The 20,651-nt window shown below is 41.6% G+C and overlaps 1 long non-coding RNA gene across 1 annotated transcript in view; it reads right to left on the minus strand.

Moving 5' to 3' along the window:
• Positions 1-1,633: 1,633 nt before the first annotated feature.
• LOC105602434 (uncharacterized) overlaps positions 1,634-20,651 on the minus strand; it is a 75,566-nt gene continuing 56,548 nt past the window's right edge. The window contains exons 3-4 of the long non-coding RNA XR_001435854.4: positions 5,486-5,562; positions 1,634-1,960 (exon numbers count right to left, since the gene is read on the minus strand). This is a non-coding gene — a long non-coding RNA (uncharacterized LOC105602434). The remainder of the gene's footprint in view (positions 1,961-5,485; positions 5,563-20,651) is intronic.

Consider the following 20,651-nt stretch of genomic DNA (forward strand, 5'->3'; position numbering starts at 1 on the left):
TGGACCCGAGGGAAGGTAATAACTTTGAGCAAGGCTGTTCTTGGCAATTCCTGGGGAGGGATGCAGCTGTGAGCTGTCAGGAGCCAACACTCCTTGGCTTGGTCCTAAAGGCAGAGCCTGGTGGTTTACCACAGTATTTGCCACTGTGTTGGGTAAGATGATAGCTTGAGGTGCTGGCCTTCTCATTTCCACCTCTGTGCCTGCCACTCAGCTCTGCCTGGGATTATTCTGTTCAATGGCTAGTATTTCCTACATGCCTGACCTGACTAACTATGTTCATCTGTAGATCAAAAATTGAGTCCTTAATAAGTCCTCTCTTTCTGGCAGTTTCTTCTTCCACTTATCACAAAGAAACAATCCCAAACTGTTCATTTACTGGCCCGGCAACTAATCAGTGTCCAAATCATCAGCATTCGCTTTGGAATTAATAAGTAACTATTCCATCAGATGTTTTCTAGACTCTCAAGTGAAGGGCCTCTCTAGAGATTGAGCTTTCACTGGATCTATTCTAGCTGAAACTGATAGGACAGCCTGAAGTTTTAGCCCTTCCCAGAAACAGCAGCTGACCAAACACTTGGAAATATCACAAAGCCAACAAGGAAGCACTTGTGTGAGAAAAACTGGCTTAGCAAAGGGAAACAAGGAGACAGTCTGCACTAATCTGCTGATCCATGACCACCTCGAAGAGCTGACGGTTTTCACTTGGGTGGCCCTTCCTCCAATCCATCACCCCTGACACTGCCACTTCTCATATTTACTTCTTTTGTTATTGATGATAATGATGGTGATATGAGAAATTTAACAAATACAGGAAAAAAAAAACAAGAATAATGAAACAAACATTTAGGTGTCTGCATCCCAAAATTCACTATTGTTAACTTTTTGCTATATTTTCTTCTCTGTTTTTTTAAATTTAAAAAAGTTATAGGTATAATTAAAATGATCTCTTTTGCTACTTTCCATAGTCAAAATCATGATTTTTAATGTGCATCTTTCTAGCTCATTTTTAATAATTTTAAATGCATATGTTAGTATTCATGAAAGTGCAAAACACTGTCATGCATGATTTTCACGTTGACATAAATGGTATACTATATTGCACTTTGCTCTTCTTCATTAACTCGTTTTGAGAATTTTTCATATCACTTTATACAGATTTAGTTCATTTTTAACTGCTTATGATAGTTCATCTAAGAATCATGTTACAATTGATTTATTTGTCCTTATACTGATGGACACTGAAGTAGTTTTCAAGGTTCTCCTTTTTGTGCATTTTTTCCCCCAATTTCCTTGACAGCTCAAAATGAATGAAAGGTCTTTTTTTTTTTTTTCAATTTCTTGCTGAGATTGACCAGGCCTCCAGAGAAGAATTCCTGCTATATCTTTGTTCTTTGCCCTTCTCCCTCAGTCCTGACAAATACCAGGTTCTGGTTTCAAGAATTCTCATTGTTTTCTGAGTTGGTTCTGCCAACAGTTTTCAATCCTAGCCAGACCTAAGGAACAGATTATAGAAGTGATGACTATGGGCAAAATTAATACATTTCACTGGGCCTCAAAATAAAATTGGAGTAACCTCCGAAATTTATCCCAAGAAAATACTTCAAAAAAGAAAAATCATCTATACACATGAAGATTTTCATTATAAAACTGTTTTTAAGATTTATTTACTTATTTTTGGTTGCACTGGGTCTTCGTTGCTTTGCGGAGGCCTTTTCTAGCTGCAGTGAGTAGGGGCTACTCCTTGTTGGGGTGCATGGGCTTCTTACCGTGGCGGCCGCTCTTACTGTGGAGCGGGCGTCAGTAACTGCAGCACATGGGCGCGGGAGCTGCAGCATGCTGGCTCAGCAGCGGCAGTGCGTGGGCTTCGTTGCCCCATGGGTGACATGTGGAATCTGCCTGGATCAGCGATCGAACTTGTGTCCCCTGCACTGGAAGGTGCCACCAGGGAAGTCTTGTAAAACTGTTTTTAATAGGAAAATATGAAAAATAATCAAATAGTCAACAGTGGGTACCCTTATATAAATCACGGCATATTGACTCAATAGAGTATTATTCATTCTTTCACAATGATGATTCTGAAAACTCCGTATTACATGGGATATGTGAAATTGCTCTATCCAACTCAAAATAGTTAAATATCAGCACTTTCACATGATCCAAGCTAAGACTAACAGAGAAGGACAGATAACGGTATACCAGCTAAAAAATGTATAAAGCCCAGGCGGCTCAGCAGATGTGGAATCTGCCTGCAATGCAGGAAACTCAGGAGGCGCAGGTTCAATCCCTGGGTTGGGAAAATCCCCGGAGGAGGAAATGGCAGTCCACTCCAGTATTCTTGCCCGGAAAATCCCGTGGAGAGGGGAAGTTGGTAGGCTACAATCCAAAGGGTTGCAGAGAGTCAGACATGACTGAGTGACTAAGCACACACACAAAGTTACACCTAGAGTGTGTGAAAATATGCCTGCATTCGGGCAAGAACTTGAAAGAAGCACAACAAGTTAAAAATGGTTATGCTGAGGAAGGAGAGTGGAAGCGAACTGAAATTTATTAAACTTACATATGCAGGACGTTGTCTATATTATTATTTAGACAAACACACAGGAAGCCTCTATTATTTCCATCTATAGATGGGGAAGAGCTTCCCTGGTAGCTCACCTGGTAAAGAATCCTCCTCTAATCAGAACTCCCCAGTTCAATTCCTGAGTCACGAAGTTCCCCTGGAGAAGGGACAGGCTGCCCACTCCAGCATTTTGGGGCTTCCCTGGTGGCTCAGTGAGTAAAGAAGCCACCTGCAATATGGGAGACCTGCGTTCGATCCCAGGGTTGGGAAGATCCCCTGGAGGAGGGCACGGCAATCCACTCAAGTATTCTTGCCTGGAGAATCCCCAGGGATAGAAGAGCCTGACAGGCTTCAGTCCATGGGGTCGCAGAGAGTGGGACAAAAATGAGTGACGAAGCACAGCAGCTGGGGAAATGGTGGTTAAGAGTTATTAAGTAAGTAGCTCAGTGTCGAGTTGATAGTGCCAGAGCTAGAATCTGTATCCAGGCCTCCTCCACTCCAAAGCCTGTGCTCTACCCATATTCCTCTCTGGATGAAAGAACATCCTTTCTTTATAGTTCTCCTATTATTATTTGTATAAGTATAAATTCAAATTAAAAATTCCCAACGGTTGTGAGGACAAGGAAGACAGGTTAGGCAACATCTCTCCCTGGTCCCAACTGATCTAGAGAGATAGGGCACCTACTACAATCATTCTTTGATTTTCTAAGCTTGCCCTTAGGGTTCCTGGTATAGAACAGTTGCTGCTGGCAAGAGGGTGACAGTCAACAGACAAAGCCAATTGAGTTGGGAATGGGATAAGCCATGTACTGCCTAAGGCCACTTGATCTAAGCTCTTGAACAAAGAGACCTCAACTATTATATGAAGCTGTTGAGAGTAAGCTGAAAACTGTTTGCAGGCATGTGGGTGTTCTCAAGGAGAAGCTTCCAAATTCCAGCCTCAGTCAATTAACAGAGGGATGCTAGGCTGCGTGCGAGTCAGGACTCCTGGGTTCCCTAATACAGCTCCTGAGCAGATGTGTAGCCCTGGGCAAGTCACCCAGGTGCCCAGTTCTATCATATGCAACATGGAAGGATCTGACTCTTCCAGCACTGTTTCTCTGGCTCTTTCTTTCTACCCAGAAAGAAGAGTTCCATGGTCCACTGCCTGGAGAAGTCGTATGTCAGACGTCTGAAGGCAGTGCTTATTCCTCTTACCATCACTCTTTCAGGAAAGGGGGGACCTTCCACCAACAATTCTGTTCTTCTCTCCACTGACTCCTGTCACCATCACCTCCCTCCCTGTCTAGCGAGTTCCCAGAAAGGCCATATCCTGGGTCTAGTGCATGGAAATACTCTGCTATAAAGGTGGCAGGCAGGCGCCACCAACTCTCACTGTAGCCCACCTGCCAGCAAGTAGGCAGGGCTGCACCTTGTGCTCCTGCTCTCAGGCAGAAAGCATATCAGGTCAGGCTGCAGCTCTGCCTCCAAGGGAAAGCCTAGAGACACAGACTTTCTGTCTGCCAGTTATCATCTACAGCCCTCCAGGTAACCAGCTGGCTAAACAGACCCCAGAGTTTAAACCTTGGGTGTGGGGAAGAGCAAGGAGCATGATGCCCCATTATAACATTAAGATCAGTCTGTATATTCTAGCAGTTTCAGTAGGGCCAAACTGGGGGTTCACAAGCTGATCCTGGAATTTGATCTTCCTCAAGTTCCTTGTATCTGTTTGCTACTGCTTGGGAAAAAAAAAAAAAGGTTAATTTGCATCCCCAAATCTCAAATACAGAACCAAAATCTGGAAGAAAAACCAGCCCAGGATCAGGCATAACCTCCTCATCAAACTGTTAGTGTGAACATGAGAGAATGAAGGGATCAGAAGAGAGATGGGAGAAAAGTGGATGGCGGAACTGAAGCAACATTCTGCAATTAAGCTCTGGGAGAAAGAGAGCTAAATTAAAAATAAGAATGCCAAACTGAACTTCGGGGTCTCAGGAGAGACCGAGATATGGGTCAGTAAACCAAAGATCAGCCAGGGATGTGTTCTGGTTCCCAGAGCACCAGTACACAAGCAAACAGACTAGGGGTAAGAGCTATAACTTTGTTTATGGGGCTGCGCTGGGAAGTGGGAGAACAGAATGGACAGGTGCCTATACACCCTAGTGCCTGAAATCAAATGCCACCATCACCAGACCGTAGATAAAGCTAAACCATATACGCCCTTAGGTTTTCAAAGAGCAGAACAGCTATCATGATAGCAACAACAGGGTTGTTGGGAGCATTTAATGAGATAATCCATGTAAATTACTAGCACACCTAGTGCTCTGAAAACATCATGGTACCCTCCTATCACTAGATGGTAGGTTCCAAGAGGCCAGGAGCCATAACTGCATTTGCTAATTGGTGGATCCCCAAAGCCTAACACAGTGTCTCAGAGAATATTCACCATTGGTGCTGACACCATGGTATTGAAGGAGAGACTGGGAGAAACATTAGTACCCTCTTCATCCTCCCCAGATCACTTTTCCCCTCATTTGAAGCAAGCTAAATACTTAGCAGAGGGACAGCAATGAATTTCCCCTGCTACTTTAGGAATCATCACTGTATAGGAAAATGGAAGCTAACCTAAACTAACCCAGCCGAAGTCTCGGTCTGACTCTTATTCCCCAAGATGGGGCCAGCAAGGCAGCATACTACACACTGCCCTTATTTGGTTGATATGATTTGATTTGATTAATTGTATTCCATTTGATTGATTTTCAAATTCCTTTCTTGTTTTAACTCCAAGTTCCCCAAAATGCAAGGGAGAGAGAACAACCACATCCTAGGAGACAAACTTTAGTATTAGAATAAGTGCATTTACTTGGTTGAGAGGGGCTGGAGAAGTGGCCTCTGTTGGAATAAAGACTAAAAGAAGAAATGCTTTTTCCAATTTAGATAACTTACTTTTTGAGAAGAAAATTTATCCACTTTCTTATATCCAGACTAAACAGTTGGCGATGAGGGGTTTTGGTTCTGGACTCCTGCCAATTAGAAGGAAAATTTAGTGTTATTTGTGGTACAACAGAGCTAGTACCCTGATTAAATTCCCAGTACCATTTAGGACCTGGATTCTAGGTAGGCGACATACAAACTCTTTACTGTTCACACTAATTCACTATCTTATAGCCCCTGAGTTGCCATGATCACACAAAGACTTTGGTGGCCAGGACCCAGGTGACCACCTCCAGGCTGGCGTAGCATCAGGAGCATCTTGGATGATTAACAGATGTTCAGTCAAGTTTAAACATTGAGGTTGTCTGTCTAGACAGCTAGTCAAACTTCTTCACATGTCCCAAGAGCCCTGCCCTGACTCTCCCTGGCTCCAGCTGTGGGGATGATTGACATTTTGGACCTTTTAGAGACATACACTTTCTAAACATGAGTCTTGAAGTGAGGAAATGGGGAAGTGAATGAGGACCGTAGGGTCCCACTAGCGAAGGAATTTGTTTCAAACCCCTTAGCCTGCGGCTGAATACAACCTCGAGCCTCGGTCTATGGACACTAAGACCAGTGCTGTTTCCACTAAATGACATGAATATTGATAAATATCTTACCTTTTCTTCACACTTAACAAAGTCTGTGAAAACAGAATTTAATAATCCACTTCTGCATCTGCCAGTGGGCATTACAGGCACTTACAGGTTTCTACCCTTTAGAAGCACATATTTTTAAAATGTCAACAACTGTCCAGGAGGCAGTTAGCTTCAAGCATATGAAAATAATAATGCTGGGAAAGACTGAAGGCAAAAGGAGAAGGGGACAACAGAGGATAAGATGGTTAGATAGCATCATCCGCTCAATGGACATGAATTTGAGCCAACTCCAAGAGATAGTGGAGGACAGAGGAGCCTGGCCTGCTGCAGTCCATGGGGTCAGAAAGAGTCAAACACGAATTAGGGACAGAACAACAACAGTATGAAAATAAATTCTGTATTAGTTAGTGAGGGCTACTGCAACAAAGTATCACAGACTGTATGGCTTAACCAGTACAAGTTAGTATCTCATAGTTCTGCAGGCTAGAAGTTCCAGGTATTATCTGGGTAAGGCTGATTTTTTCTGGGGCCTGTGAGGGAAGGATCTGTTTCAGGCCTCTCTTCCTATTAGTAGATGGTTGTCTTCAATGTCTATTCACATCATCTTCCCACCATGCATGCACGTCTCTTTGTCCAAATGGTCCCATTTTATAAGGACATCAGTCATACTGGATTAGAAGCCACACTTAGTAAAAGACCCTACCTCCAAATAGGGTCACATTCTGAGGTACTAGGGGTTAAGACTTCAGCGTAAATTCAAGGGGGAACACAACTGAACCAATAACAAACTCTAAATCAGTGTTTCCCAAATTTTGACTATTTGTGTATGGATCATCACATACCTTTGCTATATTCATATACCATCTATACAATTAACCCCTTAATATTTAAAAATCAACCTGGCTTAGCAAAATAGATTTATTGTAAAATGTAACTTGATCTCTTCTATAGATAATAAACCAATGCTTCTCTACTATACATTAAAACTATTATTATGATTAAGAAGTCCTCATACCACCCTGCCTGGTGGCTTCAGTCCACGAGGTCACAGAGTTGGACACAACTCAGTGGTTAAGCACACACGCATGCAGAGCACTGAACATCTGCTCACATGCCACCATGCGCAGGCATATCATAGCTGAAGCAACACAAATCCAAATGGCTGCGAGTGGGTTTGCATATATTCCATGTGAGTCGAGGTTTTGTGGGTATTTATTAAATAAGACAAATCTCATTTAAGAGGCAATAGTTCTGCCACTCCAAATCAATTCTCAGTATCTTCCAGCCTCACAGACACAGTCCATCTAATTTTCTGTATGGTAAAATTCCAAGAAAATTCTAAAATGGGAAAACAGGATCCAGGAGTCAACTCCTTATCTTTCTTCCCTCTAGGAATTTGACAGCTGCAAGTGACACATGGGAGAGCTGCAGGATAATTTTGAAAAGATGAATTAAGGTGGGGTCAGGTGCCTTCCACCCTGAAGCTCACTGGCTATACGGTTCCTGAATGAACTATTGAAACTTCTGTGAAAGGCTTGGAGTGGAGTAAGGTGATTTTAAGGGAAGTAATGGGGAAGTACATCATCCCATAGTCTTCCCAGCTCATGTACTAGACATTAGATCATAAGAAAAGTCCTCTAGAATAGGAATAAATGGGGCCCAGGGCCCCCTCCCACTCCTTTGATAGATACAACCAGTTTTCCATGGGTCTCCTTACTCCTGAGCCCTTAAGAATCTTAAAATCCTTGCCAACACAACACTGCAGGAAGCCACTGTCAACTACAGAGAGGAAAACCACAGCCCAGCTCTTTGGTTCAGGGTGCTTTCTCTGGCCTCCACAAAGGCCAGTCCTATAAAGTAATAGAAAAAGGTCTTCACCACCCTTTTCTCCCATGTTTTCTTCTTACCCTTCAGGACTCAGCTGAAATGCATGTCTCCAAGAACACCTTTCCATAGACACCTAATAAGAGATCTAAATAAATGTGTAAATGCGTCCCATTATTCTCTATATCAAATATTTATTTGATTCTTTTATATCATTTACTATGACTTATCATTACTATTTGCTTAAGTACTTATTATTTTAACAGTCTTGATTACATTCAAGGAATGTAAGTTCCTTGAAAGTAAGGGTTATATTGGCCTTATTCATCATTCTATCACTACCGTACACTAAGCACTCAATAAATACTTCTTGAAAGAAAAATAGAAAGGAAAAATGATAAAGCAAGGGGAGGAAAGAGAAAAGAAAGAAAAAAGTGGAGGTGGAAGAGGAAGGGAGGGGCGAAGAGAGAGTGCTCTAAGCCACTGGCAACTCGCCGTAACATGCAGTTGCGCATGGCTGCTCACCAGTTGATTTGGTGAGTGAGGCATTCCTCTCTGTGTGTCATATAGTGAAGCTACCTTTTCCTCTTCCCAAACCTTGCTTCTCAGATAGGAACATCCCTTCTTAGAAGTACTGGCTGTGCGGGAGGAGTGGGAGACTTCTGCCGTCCTCTCTACTTTTCTGGTTCTCCCCTGTGAGGAGAAGTGATTTATCTGTTTGATGAGGTGATCAGACTCTAGCATCGAGTGCCTACCAGTTGCTATGGTGCAGGGTACTGATTTGAAGTCTTTGCTTGGGCTCATTCTCCATGCTTCTCTTTTGGTCCCCTGACCTCAGCAGGATGTGAGGATGGCTGTGTCCATCCACATGACTGGCTGGTGGAGTGTCTGCTGGGCAGATCCACTTTCTTCAAGTTCATCCCAAGGTCTAGACTTGGGGGTAAAAAAATAGAACACTCACTAGACACTGTCAGGTCACATCACTCTACATTTCCACCGATTATGATTTGGACATTTTGAGCCCTATATAACTTGGATATCTATTTCCTGAAAGACTTATAACTCAGAGGGGAAAAGAGTGAATTTGATTACCCCCTCAGAAAACCTAATATGAAAAGACAAAGATATTGCATGATACCAGTTTGACTGCACAGTACTAGAATCCTAGCTGGCAGAACATGCGGCCTTTTTTGGCAGACTAACAAATGTTCCAAGATCACTCTTGGCATCATGCTTCCTCTTCAGACTCTTTCTAAGCTTATAATAAAAGCCCTACAACACCTAGTAGATCAGAAACATAACAGGCATGGAGAGAAAAGGCCTGTGGAGCTGGGTGAGGTCATTTCAGAGGAAGCCTGGCTCGCCATAGGATGGCTTTGTACGATGAGACCCCCATTAAGATGGAGGTCAGGCCCTCTCGCAGCAGATGTCCTGTCAGATTCTGAGAATTTTAACACAAAAGAGGAATGTTCCTGCAGTGGCTTGCTGCAGCAATTCATGGGATGTGGGAATACTGTTTTTGGTGGTTAGGAATTTACAAATGCTTTTAGGTATGGATACCATCCGTGTCTGCAAAGATGCAGAGAGCTGTTCATACAGAAGAGTTTGCCTTCATTGTTCCAGATGTGAAATGCTCCTCTAGAGACATAAGAGAGAAACTGAGGATATTTCACAGAGAGAAGAAAGTGATTTTTAAAACAGAGGCAGGGATATTCTTTTTTAAAGGATCTGCATTAATTTGTGGCATTAAGGAGCCCACAAAAAAGGAAATTCTACCTCTCTGAAACAGCTCAGTCCATGACCCACTTCACCCTCAAGCCTTGCCTGATTATTGCAGAAAGTAGTGGATTCCCTGACCTCTTATCCTCATGGGACTCAGCCTGTTCCATTTTATTGGCACTTTCCATGTACTGTTTAGGGTGGTCAGTCTTCCCAATTAGATTATCAACTTTTTAAAGAAGGGAATTACATTTATGTCTTACATATCTTAATATTATCATAGCATCTAGCATCTTGTCCTAAATACATTACAAACAAATTTAACAGTTTGAATTTTTTGATTTCTAAAAAGAGGTCACATTCATGAATTTTACATTTGCAGTGTTCCTGCCATCAGTTCAGTTCAGTTCAGTGGCTCAGTCGTGTCCGACTCTTTGCGACCCCATGAATCGCAGTACGCCAGGCCTCCCTGTCCATCACCAACTCCCGGAGTTCACACGAACTCTTGTCCATCGAGTCCGTGATGCCATCCAGCCATCTCATCCTCTGTCGGCCCCTTCTCCTCCTGCCCCCAATCCCTCTCAGCATCAAAGTCTTTTCCAATGAGTCAACTCTTCACATGAGGTGGCCGAAGTACTGGAGTTTCAGCTTTAGGCTGGGAACTATTCTGGGGTTTGAAGCTGCCATGATTTTGAGGATAATGAGGATAAAACTAATAATACCACTATGAACAACAGTTATCATAGCTAAGAGTTATTAAGTTTCTATTACAGGTCAAGCACCACTTTAAGCATTTTACATATGTTATCTCATTTAATCCTCATTGCATCACTAGGAGGTGGTTATTACTAAGCTTATTTCTCAAACAAGAACACTGAGGCACAGAAAGAATAAGTGAAACAGGGTCCCTGTCCTAGAGTAGTTCACAGACTGGTGGGGAGTCAAAATGTAAAGTGGTGATGATAATATTCATAATACTAATAATACTGATAATTCAAATATACTTTTAAGTGAAAATTGGAAAACTATACATAAGAAAAAAGTGTATCAACTATACAAATAGGGTGTATATGTGTAAGCAAGAGAGAAGATGAAATTAAGTGTAATAAGGGATCTGAATTAGATGAATGAGTATTTCTTTTCTTCATAATTCAATGAGTATGATCCAGTGGTGTCGATTAATGTTTAACAATGAGATTTCCAGGTGTAGTCTCTGATGAATGTTGTTTGATATTTTCACTTACATTAACGAGTAAGATGAAACTGAAATAAATAATAAGAACATATGTCAAAACTTCATTTGTCTGTAAAGGATGAGTAACTTCTTTGTTAAATCAGATACTAGTTTCCAAACACTGGAAGAACATCTCATCAATTGTCTTCAGCTATTCACAATGCAAAAGACCGCATAAACAACACCCAAGTTAACCCTGCATTACTGACTTTTCTCTGTCATTTTGTTACAACTAGAGCAGGGATTAGCAAACTACAGTCCATGGGCTCCTATTTTTATAAAGTTCATTAGCTCTTTCCTCCCCTGCCCACCCCATTTTTAAAGGATTATAAGGAAGACAGAGGAGGAGAAAGAGGGAGAAGAGAAGAAAGAGGAGGGAGAAGAGGAGGAGGAAGTTATGAAGTGGAGGACGGGGAGAAAGGGGAGAAGGAAGAAGAGAAGCAACAGTAACAAAGCCTAAAATATTTATTATCTGTGTCTTTATAGAAAGAGTTTGCCAACTCTTGGTCTCTATAATCAACAAAAGAAATTATGCCTTGATTTTGTAGCACTGCTGATGTCTATAGTGCAAATATTCCCTCTGTGGCTGATCTCAAGCTAACAGTACAATGCAAAGTTAAGAGGAGATGTACAGTCCGGCACCATCATACAATATTTCCACCACACAGAAATAATAAACATAGATTATCTCAATAGCATTGAGAATCAGAAAGTGCAGTAAAATAATTAGGGAGGGATGAGTTTTGAGTATTTATTATATTAAAAGGTAATTTTATTTTATTGTAAGTTTATGGAATTTTTTCTTTTTATAATGAGTGCTTTTTAAAATTCATGAAACTTTAACAACTTCCTTTTGCAAAATAAAAGAAGCTGGCCCCAGCACACTACAGTGTGATCACAGAAGCAGCTGGTTGCCCATGATGTTAAAGTTGATGCCACAATGACCCATGTACTCCTGTAAAGTAACAAGTCTAACCAGCAGAACACACTAGTTCAGTTCGGTTCAGTCACTCAGTCATGTCCAACTCTTTGCGACCCCATGGACTGCAGTACACCAGGCTTCCCTGTCCATCACCAACTCCCAGAGCTTGCTCAAACTCACATCCATTGAGCCAGTGATGTCATCCAACCATCTCATCCTCTGTTGTCCCCTTCTCCTCCCACGTTCAATCTTTCCCAACTTCAGGGTCTTTTCCAGTGAGTCAGTTCTTTGCATCAGGTGGACAAAGTATCGGAGTTTCAGCTTCAGCATCAGTCCTTCCGATGAATATTCAGGACTGATTTCCTTTTATTTTTATTTTATTTTTTTTTTAATTTTTATTTTTACTTTATTTTACTTTTACAATACTGTATTGGTTTTGCCATACACTGACATGAATCCACCACGGGTGTACATGCACTCCCAAACATGAACCCCCCTCCCTCTTCCCTCCCCACAACATCCCTCTGGGTCATCCCCGTGCACCAGCCCCAAGCATGCTGTATCCTGCATTGGACATAGACAGGTGATTCAATTCTTAAATGATAGTATACATGTTTCAATGCCATTCTCCCAAATCATCCCACCCTCTCCCTCTCCCTCTGAGTCCAAAAGTCCGCTATACACACCTGTGTCTTTTTTGCTGTCTTGCATACAGGGTCATCATTGCCATCTTTCTAAATTCCATATATATGTGTTAGTATACTGTATTGGTGTTTTTCTTTCTGGCTTACTTCTCTTTGTATAATCGGCTCCAGTTTCATCCATCTCATCAGAACTGATTCAAATGTATTCTTTTTAACGGCTGAGTAATACTCCATTGTGTATATGTACCACAGCTTTCTTATCCATTCATCTGCTGATGGACATCTAGGTTGTTTAGATTGTCTTGTTGGAGCTCCTTGCAGTCCAAGGGACTCTCAAGAGTCTTCTCCAACTCCACAGTTCAAAAGCGTCAATTCTTTGGCACTCTGCTTTCTTTATGATCCAGCTCTCACATCCATACATGACTACTGGAAAAACACATAGCTTTGACTAAACAGACCTTTGTTGGCAAAGCGTTATCTCTGCTTTTTAATATGCTGTCTAGGTTGGTCATAGTTTTTCTTTCAAGGAGCAAGAGTCTTTTAATTTCATGGCTGCAGTCACCATCTGCCGTGATTTGGGGGCCCAAGAAAGTAAAGTCTATCACTGTTTCCATTGTTTCCCCATTTATTTGCCATGAAGTGATAGAACCAGATGCCATGATCTTTGTTGTTTGAAGGTTGTGTTTTAAGCCAGCTTTTTCACTCTCTTCTTTCTCTTTCATCAAGAGGCTCTTTAGTTCCTCTTTGCTTTCTGCCATAAGGGTGGTGTCATCTGCATATCTGAGGTTATTGATTTCTCCTGGCAATCCTGATTCCACCTTGTACTTCATTCAACTCGGCATGTCACATGATATATTCTCCATATAAGTACTCTACATATAGAATATGCTAAGAATACCCTTTGTGAGGATGTTCATTACAGCCTTGTTTATAATTGTGAAAAATTAAAAATATCTAAATATCCACTGGTAGGAGAATGGATAAATAAAACATTGTATAGTTGTATTATGGAATATTTACATTGTAGAATTCCTATTATGCTACAGTGGTAATGCATTATCTATCCCTACATGCATCAACATAGACAGATTTAAAAGATAAAATTGTGAAAAGGAAATTTCAGAAAAATATGTACAAATGATGCAATTTATGTTGATTAAAAACAAAGGATACAACCTGCATATTGTCTATAGCATATCAAGTGTGATAAAGGTGTCAGATCATAAGGGAGGAAGATGATCCCCTAAATGTGATATTAGTTGCCTCTACAGGGTAGGAAGAACAGGCCTCCCCAAAGTATCCATTATGGGTTTTAGACTGATCATTCACTGTATAGAAAATGTTTTATATATGTGTTCCGAAACAATATGTTGTTTCATTTTGCCTTTTTTATGAACTTTATATAAATGTATACCTGATGTTATCTTCAGTGACTTTTTTCACCACATTATTGCTTCAATATGTAAACAGCTATTTGACAAACTGATTGGTTTTGACAATACAAGTAACAGTGAGGATCTGGAGCAACCTGAACTGTTTGCAGCAGTATAAACACTTTGGAAAACAACTGGATGCTCTTTTGTAATCTTGAACAAATGCACGTACTATATGCACCAACCCATCACACACTCATGCCAGAAGACACAGGTAAATGCTAAAGTGTTTACAGAGCATGCTCTTAATAGCAAATACTCGAGGTGAAGTATTTTTGATCTTGGGAATTATTCATACACTGTAATTCTGAACTAGGCAACATATTATTTGTTGTAGAAAAGAGATGAAATTTTATCTGTCATTAATAGCAAAGTAATTTGGATTTGTTCTAGGCTAAAGTATAGCCTTTGTGATTGTATCATATATTTAGGCTAAACACTTTTAAAAAGCCAATTTCTAACTCTTAGAAGTCAATGGGGTTGATGTCATCATAAATTCATAGCAAGGGCTCTGCATTCTTTTGTAATAGGTTGGAAAGGGTGGGAGAAGTGATGCTAGAGGCAGATAGAGGGGAAGCGCACAGCTTTTCATCACGCTGATCATCGCCCACACCCAGCCCCACCTGCTTCCATCTATTGAGCATCAAAGTTGATCTCCTCTGCAGAGAACCGTGTTTGTTGAGTCTGAGAAACAATTAGATTAAAATTTTGGCACTTATTACCTATTTAAAAGCATAGAAATATTGAAATCATGTTCAACTTTGAAGGATTTCTTCCTTGGAAGAACAACCAAAAGAAATTTGAGATTTGACCTTTCCCTCCAAAAATGATTATTTTGTAAAGAAGAATAATTCTTTACAGACTCTTTCCCCCCCCACACACACAGGTTTTCTGTTCAGACTCTAAAATGAGCCACATAAGCCCAGAATTCCAAAATCAGCTGTTTCCTCAGTGACTACTCTGTGGTGAAAATGCAACATAGAGAAAAATACATGTACAAATGTATCAAGTGTTAACAGTAGAAAGTTCAGTTCAGTTCAGTCGCTCAGTCGTGTCCGACTCTTTGCGACCCCATGAATCGCAGCACGCCAGGCCTCCCTATCCATCACCAGTTCCTGGAGGTCACTCAGACTCGAAAAGATCTTCCAATTTACAAAACAAAATAAAAAGCTCAGCCATTAGTGAACACCTAGCTCCCATCCTTCCTCAATCCCAGCTTGCCCCAGCATGCACAAGAAGTCCCCGTGGTCAATCCTATAATTGCACCAGAAAAGCTAACCCTGTTAAGTGTCAGAGTTTAAGTGACCTGCTCATGATCTTTGGGTGAGCATCAGGGCAATGACAAGAACCCAGTTCTGAGGAAAATCTCTGCACCTAATCAGGATGTTTCCTGCTTTTCTGGAAGCTTTTACATATAGGTCTATGAATGGGAAACACTTTGTTTGTATTAGTTGTTTTGTCTCCACTGTTCATAAAAATGCTTTGAGACCCCTTCTTGATTTGACTTCTTGGGTGATACTGTTTGCATTTTAATCAAATGAAAAGAGGAGTACAACAGCTCACCCAATAATGCCACCATGCCATGTACAAGAATACCAATTACCAGTCTTAATACCAATTAGATATTCACCTGTCAGTAACTTCCTTCCTTATAACGCTTCCTGCAGATTCTGTAAGCAGCTGGCTAGGTTCCAAGTTCCACAGAGTGGACGCGGGAAGCTTTTCACAAACTTGGGCCCCTCCACCTCCTGCCCTCTTTGTCCCCATCCAAGCACAGCCAGAGACGTGCAGCAGGCTTCTAAGCACCAACTGCGGAGAGGCACTTGGGGGGCTTCATAAAAAAATGGCAAGAGAATGCTTCTGCTCACTCTGAAGACTTCAGCTTTTTGCAAATAAATGAGAAATTCTCATTGTCCTAGAGAAAAGATATTTACTGCCTTCCCTCTAACTCATCTCTCTCTGTCTCTCTCTCTCTCTCACACACACACACACACACACACGCTCACAGACTGCACCTAAACAGTTCTTCAAGATGTTAATACCTTTACTCAGGTTTGAGAAAACGCTGCATTCCAACAGTTTCTGTGGTTGAAAGAGAAAGACAACATTTCCCAAAAGGCGAAGCTACACTATCATGGGAAAGGCAGGAAGAGGAGACTGTACCTTAGGGAACTCCTGCAAAATTCAGAGTGATGCTTTGAAGTCAAAGCAAATTGATAATGTACCTCTCACTTAACCAATGTGAATGTTCATTGCATTCTGATACACTACGGGTAGAGAAGCATGTGAACTTACCAACCCATTCCAGGAGGAACGTGTGCATCACACATGGGGCAAAATCAGGGAAAGAGAAGGCTGCTGCCCTAGTTCTTCAGAAGAGAAATTCTCTCAATACCCCCACCAGGCTGTGGCACCATACCCACAGATGGCCCTCAAAATAAGCTGAGGAGCCTGTCCTGGGGGCTGCTCTGGGCTGTATCTCAGCACATATCCTGCATGACGCATTGCCTCCTTTTTTCCTCAATGCTTCCAGCATGCTAGTGAATTAACCAGAAGCAAAAGGGATTCAAAGCTGGTCCTTTGAGTGGAGGGAAAAGGCTGGGCGTGGATACCAAAAGGCAGAAATGGAAATAATGATGTTCTTGGGCTACAGAGAAGTACATTTCCAACTGTCTGCAGAAACATTTCTTCCAGGAACCATCAAGAAAAATTCACTGGTTGAGACTTGAGCAAGGAAGTTTTTCCACAGAATGGGTGTCTATGTTATTCCTGGCAAGATCTCTGTGGATGTAGATTCATTCTCAAAGAAGGAATGGTTCCCACAGCTCGAGACTTACAGCCCATGTTGATAAACGCCTTGAAGACTAGGGTCCCGACTCTCATTCTCAGTGCTTCAATTCCCAGATTCAGAAAAAGGTGGAAATGACTTCCTCACAGTTTTTGTGACTAAATAATGTAACATCAGTGCTATTGCTCCAAAAAGGGGGCCATGTAAATGGATCATCCATGAGCTAGAGCAGGAGTTTTGAGTTCTGACGTCCCAGATACATCTCAGTGAACCAAGGGCAGCATCCTGTTGCGTCAAGGAGGCAGTCACCTTAAACAGCCAGCCAGACAACAGGAAGGCAAGCCTGCTTTCAGAGAATATGCAGTAAGTGCCTCACGTCACGCTGGGCATCTTCTATCCCCTATCTCATTTAGCTGTTGCAAAACCTCTGCAAGAATACTTGCTACTATCCCTACTTAACAGGGAGGAAACAGACGAGGAAACAGGCTCACACTGAGAAGGTCTGTCAGGTGAAGACAGCTGGTAATGACTGCTGTTTCTGTAAGAGGTTACAAACAACAGGTGCTCACTTTCAACCTCTCTCCCAGCTAGAGCATTTTTGTGTGCCCTAATTCTGGTCCATAAGCAGGATCTGCTGGGATTCTATGAAGATTTTACTCCCTAATTAAAGGTATGCAGGAGGAATCATCTCACTTTTCCTCATTGCATAACCTCATTTCTTCCTGTGACCTCTGGAATCATTAAAGATATTCCACGGTCATGATGGCTCACATTATCAATTCACCAAGTGGGCAGAAAATGCTTGTGGGCCAGTCATGATACTGTAGTCCTGAGCCACTGAATTAACCAACAGGAAAAGCTAGCCTCTGGCTATCTCCATGTGTTAAAAAAAATGCTTTTGGCACTCCTTGGTATTTACCCAAAGGAGGTGAAAACTTAAGTCCATGTAAAAACTTACACACAGACATTTACAGCAGTTTTATTCATAATTGTCAAAACTTAGAAGAAACCATGTGAAGAGTCTTTTTGTGTTGCTGGAAGAGGGCGTCTGCTATAACCAGTGCGTTCTCTTGGCAAAACTCTATTAGCCTTTGCCCTGCTTCAGTCTGTACTTCAAGGCCAAATTTGCCTGTTACTCCAGGTGTTTCTTGACTTCCTACTTTTGCATTCCAGTCCCCTATAATGAAAAGGACATCTTTTTTTTTTGGTGTTAGTTCTAGAAGGTCTTGTAGGTCTTCATAGAACCGTTCAACTTCAGCTTCTTCAGAATTACTGGTTGGGGCATAAACTTGGATTACTGGGATATTGAATGGTTTGTCTTGGAAACAAACAGAGATCATTCTGCTGTTTTTGAGATTGCATCCAAGTACTTCATTTCAGACTCTTCTGTTGACTACAATGGCTACTCCGTTTCTTCTAAGGGATTCTTGCCCACAGTGGTAGATATGATGGTCATCAGAGTTAAATTCACCCATTCTAGCCCATTTTAGTTCGCTGATTCCTAAAATGTTGACATTTACTCTTGCCATCTTCTGTTTGAACACTTCCAATTTGCCTTGATTCATGAACCTAACATTCCAGGTTCCTATGCAATATTGCTCTTTATAGCACTGGACTTTGCTTCTATCTCCAGTCACATCCACAACTGGGTGTTGTTTTTGTTTTGGCTCCATCTCTTCATTTTTCTGGAGTTATTTCTCTACTGATCTCCAGTAGCATATTGGGTACCTATGACCTGGGGAGTTCATCTTTCAGCTCTATACAACAAGCAAAAACAAGAGCAGGAGCTGACTGGCTCAGATCATGAACTCCTTATTGCCAAATTCAGACTTAAATTGAAGAAAGTAGGGAAAACCACTAGACCATTCAGGTATGACCTAAATCAAATCCCTTATGATTATACAGCGGAAGTAAAAAATAGATTCAAGGGATTATATCTGAGAGACAGAGTGCCTGAGGACAGGACCTTGTACAGGAGACAGGGATCAAGACTATCCCCAAGAAAAAGAAATGCAAAAAAGCAAAATGGTTGTCTGAGGAGGCCTTAAAAATAGCTGAGAAAAGAAGAGAAATAAAAAGCAAAAGAGAAAAGGAAAGATATACCCATTTGAATGCAGAGTTCCAAAGAATAACAAGGAGAGATAAGAAAGCCTCCCTCAGTGATCAGTGCAAAGAAATAGAGGAAAACAACAGAATGGGAAAGACTAGAGATCTCTTCAAGAAAATTAGAGATACAAAGGGAACATTTCATGCAAAGATGGGCACAATAAAGGACAGAAATGGTCTGGACCTAACAGAAGCAGAAGATATTAAGAAGAGGTGGCAAGAATACACAGAAGAACTACACAATAAAGATCTTCATGACCCAGATAATCACGATGATATGGTCACACCTAGAACCAGACATGCTGGAATTCGAAGTCAAGTGGGCCTTAGGAAGCATCACTATGAACAAAGCTAGTGGAGGTGATGGAATTCCAGTTGAGCTATTTCAAGTCTAAAAAATGATGCTGGTAAAGTGCTACACTCAATATGCTGGCAAATTCGGAAAACTCAGCAGTGGCCACAGGACTGGAAAAGGTCAGTTTTCATTCCAGTCCCAAAGAAAGGCAATGCCATAGAATATTCAAACAACTGCACAATTGCACTCATCTCACATGCTAGTAAAGTAATGCTCAAAACTCTCCAAGCCAGGCGTCAACAGTACACGAACCATGAACTTCCAGATGTTCAAGCTGGATTCAGAAAAGGCAGACGAACCAGAGATCAAATTGCCAACATCCATTGGATCATAGAAAAAGCAAGAGTGTTCCAGAAAAACATCTATTTCTGCTTGATTGACTATGCCAAAGCCTTTGACTGTGTGCATCACAACAAACTGGAAAACTCTTACAGAGATGGGAATACCAGACCACCTTACCTGCCTCCTGAGAAATCTGTATGCAGGTCAGGAAGCAACAGTTAGAACTGGACATGGAACAACAGACTGGTTCCAAATAGGGAAAGGAGTACATCAAGGCTGTGTATTGTCACCCTGCTTATTTAACTTATATGCAGAGTACATCATGAGAAATGCTGGACTGGATGAAGCACAAGCTGGAAATAAGACTGCTGGGAGAAATATCAATAACCTGAGATATGCAGATGACACCACCCTTATGGCAGAAAGCGAAGAAGAACTAAAGAGCCTCTTGATGAAAGTGTAAGAGGAGAGTGAAAACAGTGGCTTAAAACCCAACATTCAGAAAACTAAGATTATGGCATCTGGTCCCATCACTTCAAGATAAATAGATGGGGAAACAGTGGAAACAGTGGCTGACTTTATTTTCGGGTCTCCAAAATCACTGCAGATGGTGACGCTTGCTCCTTGGAAGAAAAGTTATGACCAACCTAGACAGCATATTAAAAAACAGAGACATTACTTTGCCAACAAAGGTCCATTTAGTCAAAGCTATGGTTTTCCTAGTACTCATATATGGATGTGAGAGTTGGACTATAAAGAAAGCGGAGCATTAAAGAATTGATGCTTTTGAACTGTGGTGTTGGAGAAGACTCTTGAGAGTCCCTTGGACTGCAAGGAGATCAAACCAGTCCATCCTAAAGGAGATCAGTCCTGAATATTCACTGGATGGCCTAACTCTGAAGCTGAAACTCCAAAACTTTGGCCACCTGATGTGAAGAAACTTACTCATTGGAAAAGACCCTGATGCTGGGAAAGATTGAAGGTAGGATGAGAAGGGAACAACAGAGGATGTCCAGGTTGGATGACATCACCGACTGAATGGACATGAGTGTGAGTAAGCTCCGAGAGTCGGTGCTGAACACAGAGGGCTGGCGTGCTGCAGCTCATGGGGTTGCAGAGTTGGACACAACTGAGAGACTGAACTGAATTGAAGAAGCGATCAAGATGTCCCTTAGCGCTGAATGGATGCATAAACTATAGAACACTCAGACAATGTAATATTATTCAGGG

Source organism: Ovis aries, chromosome 16, assembly GCF_016772045.2.
Source record: "Ovis aries strain OAR_USU_Benz2616 breed Rambouillet chromosome 16, ARS-UI_Ramb_v3.0, whole genome shotgun sequence".
Lineage (NCBI taxonomy): Eukaryota > Metazoa > Chordata > Mammalia > Artiodactyla > Bovidae > Ovis > Ovis aries.